This window comes from Capricornis sumatraensis, chromosome 5 (genome assembly GCF_032405125.1).
Source record: "Capricornis sumatraensis isolate serow.1 chromosome 5, serow.2, whole genome shotgun sequence".
Taxonomy (NCBI): domain Eukaryota; kingdom Metazoa; phylum Chordata; class Mammalia; order Artiodactyla; family Bovidae; genus Capricornis; species Capricornis sumatraensis.
Genome location: NC_091073.1, coordinates 20319592 through 20327483, shown reverse-complemented (window position 1 = coordinate 20327483; position 7892 = coordinate 20319592).

Genomic DNA, 7892 nt, shown 5'->3' with positions numbered 1-7892 from the left:
ACTGAGTCTGGCTAGAGGTAGTTCAGTTCAGTTACTCAGTCATGTCCAACTCTTTGCGACCCCATGAATCACAGCACGCCAGGCCTCCCTGTCCCTCAACAACTCCCGGAGTTCACTCAAACTCACAACCATCGAGCTGGTGATGCCATCCAGCCATCTCATCCTCTGTTGTCCCCTTTTCCTCCTGACCCCAATCCCTCCCAGCATCAGAGTCTTTTTCCAATGAGTCAACTCTTCACATGAGGTGGCCAAAGTACTGGAGTTTCAGCTTCAGCATCATTCCTTCCAAAGAGGTAAGGCTAGAGGTAAGTACAGATTAAAAAATGAACAAAGATACTCATAATCTTCATGGCGCCTGGTATCTGTACACCCATGCTGTCAGTTCTTAAGGTGCGAAGTCAGGGTTCATTCATTTATGTCCTGTACCGGATGCAGAGCCTGGCACAGACTCCTAATAAAGATATTCTAAATAAATTCAGCTCAAACATACTTAACTTTTTGATCTTGCAAAAGTTTCAGTCAGCAATTACCAGTCTAGAATTTCAACAGACTCACAAAATTTAGATGACTGGGAAAAGCCTTTAAGAATTCTAACACTGCCTTATTTCCTTCCTTAATAGGTCTGAAGCCCAAGATCAGTCACTTCAATTATATTCTTACTAGCAGCCTCAACTTCATTTCCCTGCCCCTCTGGGTTTGCCTCCCCCGACGCTAACTCAACTGAATTATTCACTCTCTTCTTTCCTCCACCCAGGCTGCCGAGTGTCAGGGCTCTGCATACTGACTCCATAAAAAAATAACAGACAACATGTCTGGCCTGTGGTGCTGTCTCAGCAATTCTTTCATTCATCTTCCTACTCTGGCCTTTATGGAATTCATCATTATATCAAAGTGATCTTAATAAAACAACAAACTTATCCAGGTTATCCAACTCCTGCTTAAAACCCTCTCATGGTTTCCAACTGCTTCTTCGTACAGACTTCCACCTCTTCAATATAACCTATAACACCCTAAATGCTTTGGCCTATCTACTGCTCCAGCCTCCATGTACCCTACTTGTCTCCCTGCTAACTGAGCTCTAGCTTCCTAGGACGTGACCCTCCACCCCCACTGCCACACCTGTGCAAACACTGTTTCTTCTTCTGCCTGGAGCAGTCTCCCCTCCCTTCTTGGCCAAGTTAAAACCTGCTCAGCCTGAAATCAACCACCCTCTATCCCCTCCCGAATCTAAAGCAGGTTACTTAGATATACACCCTCATCGACTCATACTCCTCCCTTCTAAATCACCCTCTCCATCTCTCCCACTAGTGTTACTTCCCTGGTGGCTCAGACGGTAAAGCATCTTGCTTATGATGCGGGAGACCTGGGTTTGATCCCTGGGTCGGGGAGATCTTCTAGAGAAGGAAATGGCAACCCACTCCAGTACTCCTGCCTGGAAAATCCCATGGATGGAGAAGCTCGGTGGACTACAGTCCATGGGGTCGCAAAGAGTCGGACACGACTGGGCAACTTCACTTTCTATCTCTCCTACTAGATTATAAACTCCCTGAGAGTACGGAAAGTATCTTCTGCTCTCCATATGAACCTCCAGTACCCAGCACAGTATGAGGCACGTAGTAGAGACTTAGCAACTACTTGTTAAATAAATGCATTTGTTAAATGTTCCCTCTGACACTTCTCACACTGCTTTCTCCAAGTTGTACCAATCTCCCCACGCTTGCACCCCTGCCCTTTCTAGTAGGCGTTGGCTCCAGCCAAAAACTAAGTGGTCACTGTCATAATTGGTTCACCTGTTGGGTAAGGGCCCACAGCAAGCAGCCCTGAGAAGATCGCTCTAATACACTGGCTTTCGTTTATTCTATAGATATTTACTGGGCCTCTCCTATGTTCTAGATACTGTTCTAAATGCTGGGAACACAGCAGTTAACAGGGACAGATATTTTAGCAACCAGATATCCATCTTGGCAGAGAAGGCAATGGCACTCCACTCCAGTACCCCTGCCTGGAAAATCCCATGGATGGAGGAGCCTGGTAGGCTGCAGTCCATGAAGTCACTGAGGGTCGGACACAACTGAGCGACTTCACTTTCTGGAGAATCCCAGGGATGGAGGAGCCTGGTGGGCTGCCGTCTATGGGGTCGCACAGAGTCGGACACGACTGAAGTAACTTAGCAGCAGCAGTATCCATCTTGACTGCTATGGACTGAACTGTGTCCTCCCAAAATTTGTATGCTGAAGCCCCAACTCCACATGACTGTCTTGGAGACAAGAGTCTTTAAGGAGGTAATTAAGCTTAAGGCTAAACAAAGTGATAAAGTGAAGCCCTGATCTGACAGAACTGGTGTCCTTAAAAGACGAAGAGATACCAAAGCTCTCTCCCCAATATGAGTAAATGGGGAGAAGGTAGCTGTCTGGAAGTATAGGTTTCACCAGAATCAAACCATCCTGGCACCCAAATTTGAGACTTACAGCATCCAGAACTGTAAGAAAACAAATTTACATAGTTTAAGTCAACCAGTCTATATGGCATTTTTTTTAACCAGTTGTGGGTGGCACTAGTGGTAAAGAATCTGACTGCCAAGGCAGGAGACCTAAGAGACACGGGTTTGATCTCTGGTTGGGGAAGATCCCCTGGAGGAGGAAATGGCAACCCACTCCAGTAGTCTTGCCTGGAGAATCTCCATGGACAGAGGAGTCTGGCAGGTCACGGTTCATAGGGTCGCAGCTGCTGCTGCTGCTAAGTCACTTCAGTCATGTCCGACTCTGTGCAACCCCATAGATGGCAGCCCACCAGGCTCCCCCGTCCCTGGGATTCTCAAGGCAAGAACACTGGAGTGGGTTGCTATTTCCTTCTCCTATTCATGAGAGTGAAAAGTGAAAGTGAAGTCGCCCAGTCATGTCCGACTCTTAGCGACCCCATGGACTGTAGCCCACCAGGCTCCTCCTCCATCTATGGGATTTTCCAGGCAAGAGTACTGGAGTGGGGTGCCATTGCCTTCCTCATAGGGTCGCAGAGTCAGACACAATTGAAAGGACTTAGTGTGTATGCACACACACATTCGCACAAGCTAACTAACACACTAGTATAATAAAGCCTGTATCCTTGTGCTGAAGTTATGTCCAATCTTACAGACCATTTAAAAATTTAAAAAGAAGAAAAGGCACCTTGTGTAACAGGAAGTAGCTAAGAAAAACACAAAGAAGGAACAGATACTGCCAAATAAGGCTTCATTCATACTCATGCCCTTGTAAAGAGAGGAAACCTCTCAACTGTAGGTATCCTAAGATCTGGCCCATCTTCCTATCTCGCTGAAAGACAGATACTAAAATAAGCACATTTATTATATAGGCTTCCATCCCATAGCTGTACTCTTTACATAAATGATCTATGGTAAGAAAACGTGGTGCCACATGGCAAAATCCAACTTAAAAAAAAACCAAAACAGAATGTGTTACTATAATTTAAAAAACTATTTAATTTACATGACTCACAATTAAGAATCATCTGTAATTCTTCTCGTATGATGTATATATTTATATTACCATCCACAAATCTGACTATAGTAATTCATACAGAATCAGAATTCACACAGAATTTGAGAGTTGAGTCTAGCAAACCCTGCTTAATTCACATAGGCGTAGAGAGGACCAGATGTTTTCATTCTTTCCCAGCACCCCCCTACTCCCATCCTAGATTACTGCACAGAGCAAGGATCAACTACATGTGCAGGCCCCCCCGACCCCCGCCCCGCTTATTCAGAACATATTAAGAATTTCAAGACCATGGCAGAAGAGCACCATACCAAGTGCCAGGCCTTCTAAAGATGGGCCCTGACAACGTCTGCATAGGTCACAGACCGTGAAACTGGCCCTGAATACATAGGTACATCTATACCCTCAAAAAACATAGCTGACCCTTGAACAACCAGGCAGTTAGGTCACTAACCCTCCAGCACAGTCCACATGTAGCTGGTCCTGTGTACATGTCGTTTCTCTGTGTCTGTGGTTCCACAACCTCGAATTCAACCAACTGTAGACCCTGTAGCACTGTGGTATTTACCATTGAAAGAAACCTGCGTATAAGTGGACCTATGGAGCTCAAACCCCTGCTGCCGAAGAGCCAACTGTTTTTCTTTTCAGTCCAACATACAATATAGACAGATTCTGGCTCCTGAACAAAGACCACCAGGAATATGGTGAAGAGCAGAATATCTCCAGCCCCTTACTAGCTTGACCCTAAGTACCTTAAAACGCCAAGACTATAAAATAGAGATAGAACATCTCCTATCTCCATCGCACAGAGTAGTGACAAATTAAACGAGTTCTTTGCATCGAAAATATGTCAGTATCACTAAGATTCCCTTAAACAGCCCTGGAAATTAACGCTTTCAAATGCTGGAGACACCAAGACACTGGGGGCAGAGGGGTGGAGCTTGCCGTAATTACAGCTTACATTTAGATCCTCACCTTCAAGTATAACAAGGGCTCACTTCCCAGTAATGGTTTCTGAGCAAAGGAAAGCCATGTTGATGATTCTGTGTTCCTCACCAGATGCTCATCTGTAACAGCATGGTCCAACAGAAGCACAGTGTTAGCCATATAACTTAAACTTTTCCAACAGTCACATTGAAAAATAAAAAGAAATCAATCAAATCGAATTTAACAATATATTTAACCCGACATATCAAAAATATTATCCTTTCACCATGCAATCTGTGTAACATTTATGAATGAGACATCTACTTTTCTTCTGGTACCAAGTCTCAGGAATCCAATGTGTGTTTTACACTTTCAGCACATCTCAACCCTGTATGGCTAGTGGACGGTGAAGACCTATATAATATTAAGTGTACAGGGTATCCAACCACCCTTTACATCTTCTTGTTCCCTTTTCTACTTGTCTCAGCACGACAAGTAATAACAGCAGCAGTTTCAAGAAATTTCTACTATCACCATTTTCAAGGAGATGTTCTGCATAACCCCAAATTTCCATTAACATATAGCTATAAAAAAGACTGCAAAGGCAGTCACTTTCTAAGTGATTTAGGAAGGCTCGTGGCACCTGTGAGAAGCTTTATTCTCTCACGGAATTTTCACGACTCCGTACAGGCAGCGAACAGCGCCACCCGGGTGACAGGCCCTTAAAGTATTCGTCAGTACAAGGAGAGCAGGGCTGGTAGCAGAGCCGGGGGAGGCAGGAATCTGCGGGCGGCTCCCACGCTCCAGACACTGGCTGCGTCTCTCGTCCACGGCGAGGACGCGGTTCCGCACAAACCCGGCGCCGCGGAGGCTGCAGCGCGGACCCAGCTCCGGGAGGAGGAAGCCGCGCGCCGTGGGCCGCTCGCAGCTCCGAGGCCGGGCCCGCCGCGGTTATCCTGCAGCGCGGAACGCGACTCCCCGCGTCTCGGCTCGGAGGAGGCCCCTCCGAGTCCGCACTCGCCCGGGCTTTTCAACTGGGCTTTCCCGAGCGACTCGAGACCGTCCCAGCGACCCCGAGCCCTCGACTCGAGCCTCCCGGAGCCGAGAGCGGAGCCCGGGCCGCACTCACCGACCTGGGAGGCAGCGCGCCCGTCGTACTGCCGCTTCCGGCCTAGTCACCGCCCCTCCCACCGGGGGAGTCCACACACGGGCAAGATGGCGGCCGCGGCGGCGCGGCCAGTCACCTGGCTACCCGGCCGGAGTCCACTTCCCGACCACCCAGCCTCGTGGACGCGCGGACGCGCCCCGGCCTCGGAAGAGGAGTTCCCAACTGCGAGCCCCGCCCCCGGCGATCCCGGCAGTCGCCCCGCCCCGGGGCGTGGTCACTGCGCCGGAGCTCCCGGTGACCTGCAGGCCCCGCCTGCTGTCTGAGCGCTGCGGTCCGCCTCCGCAGGCCCCGCCCCCTGAGCGCGCGGGCTGGATCCCGGGCACTTGGATTCAGACCGCTTCACTGAGTTGTTTCAGGTTTCAAGCGCTTTAGACATTTTAGCTTATTTGCTGCTGCTGCTGCTGCTGCTAAGTCGCTTCAGTCGTGTCCGATTCTGTGCGACCCCATAGATGGCAGCCCACCAGGCTCCCCCGTCCCTGGGATTCTCCAGGCAAGAACACTGGAGTGGGTTGCCATTTCCTTCTCCAATGCATGAAAGTGAAAAGTGAAAGTGAAGTCACTCAGTCGTGTCCGACTCTTCACGACCTCATGGACTGTAGCCTACTAGGCTCCTCCATCCGTGGGATTTTCCAGGCAAGAGCACTGGAGTGGGTTGCCGTTTCCTTCTCCCTAGCTTATTTAATCAGTCTAAATTTCCATTAAAAATTTATTTGCGGGCCATCGATGTAGCAGAAAATCCAGGGTATTTGGTCCACAATTTATTCAGTCATTTACTCCACAAAGACGTCCCGAGTGCCTACTGTGTACTTGCTGTAATGCTGGGGACACTGGATGGAGCAATAAAGACGTGTGTTTGTGTGTGTCAGAAATGTTTCCTGGAGGACTGCTGGGCTGAGACAAGAAGGACGAGGAGATGCTAGGAAAGGGAACAGGGCAGAGGGGTTGGAAGAGAAGAGCCTTCTAGAGCAGAGGAAGAGAAAGTGCAGGGTCAGGAGGGCACATATCAGTGGGGAAACAGTGGAAAGTGGGGACAGATTAAAATGATCTGTTGGGAAACCAGCTAAGTGAGTCTGGCTGGACTTTTCCCTAAAGGCATTGGTACAGCCATGGAACGTTTTTAATGAGGAGAGTGGTGTAGTCAACTTTTACGGGAGAGAAGGGGAAGGAATAAGGTAAGTATCCAAGTAAGAGATGATGGTTACCCATACTACCAGTGGTAGGGAGGGTGCTGATGAAGAGAAGTGTATGGCCTGGGGAATATATAGAGGTTGGAATGATTATAGGAGTGAGAGAGAAAGACGGTTCTAGGTTTCTGGCTCCCATAGTTGAATGAATGATGCTGCCACAGGTGTTACAAAGCTGACACGGAGACTTTCTTCAGATGTCCCGCCATCTTTGCTTGTCTGTTCCTAGTTAAAAGGATGTGATTTGGGGCTTGTGGTGATTGATATAAACAGCATACTGAGGTTAGTCCTAATAATCTTCAAGGCAGATAATCTGGGTAAGAGGAAGAGTCTGCAGCAAGTATTGCCTGTGGAGGTCTGAGGCTCCCTTTCACTCCTGCTGTTGCAGAAGTGGAGGCTAAAGAAAATGCTGAGCACTGAGGTGAGACACCACCAGATTCATCACTTCGAACACTATCTTGCCATTCTTGTCAATGGTGTTGGTCCTGGCTCCAAATCCCCACCCTCAGATCAATACAAGTTCCGTCCTTCTTCACTCCTACCACACAAAGCTGCGGCGAACATCTCCCCACACACTCAGGAGGAGATCTTATTTCCTACTTCAGAAAGGAAATTAAAACTGTTAAGAATTCCCACAGCTTTCATTCACTCCCATTTTTACCTCCTTATAGGAGAAGGCAATGGCACCCTGCTCCAGTACTATTCCCTGGAAAATCCCATGGATGGAGGAGCCTGGAAGGCTGCAGTCCATGAGGTTGCTAAGAGTCGGACACGACTGAGTGACTTCACTTTCACTTCTCACTTTCATGCATTGGAGAAGGAAATGGCAACCCACTCCAGTGTTCTTGCCTGGAGAATCTCAGAGATGGGGGAGCCTGGTGGGCTGCCGTCTACGGGGTCGCACAGAGTCAGACACGACTGAAGTGACTTAGCAGCAGCAGCTGACATATAGGAAAAGGAGGGGCCCTATATGCTGTTACTCCTGGGACCTTACACCATCAATTTTCTCCTTCCCCATGTGTCTTCAACATCCTCATTTCTACTGCTTCTTTACCATCAGCGTACAGTACAGTCACTCCCACTTTTCTCCAAGGAGAGGACCATACTCACTCTCTAATCCCA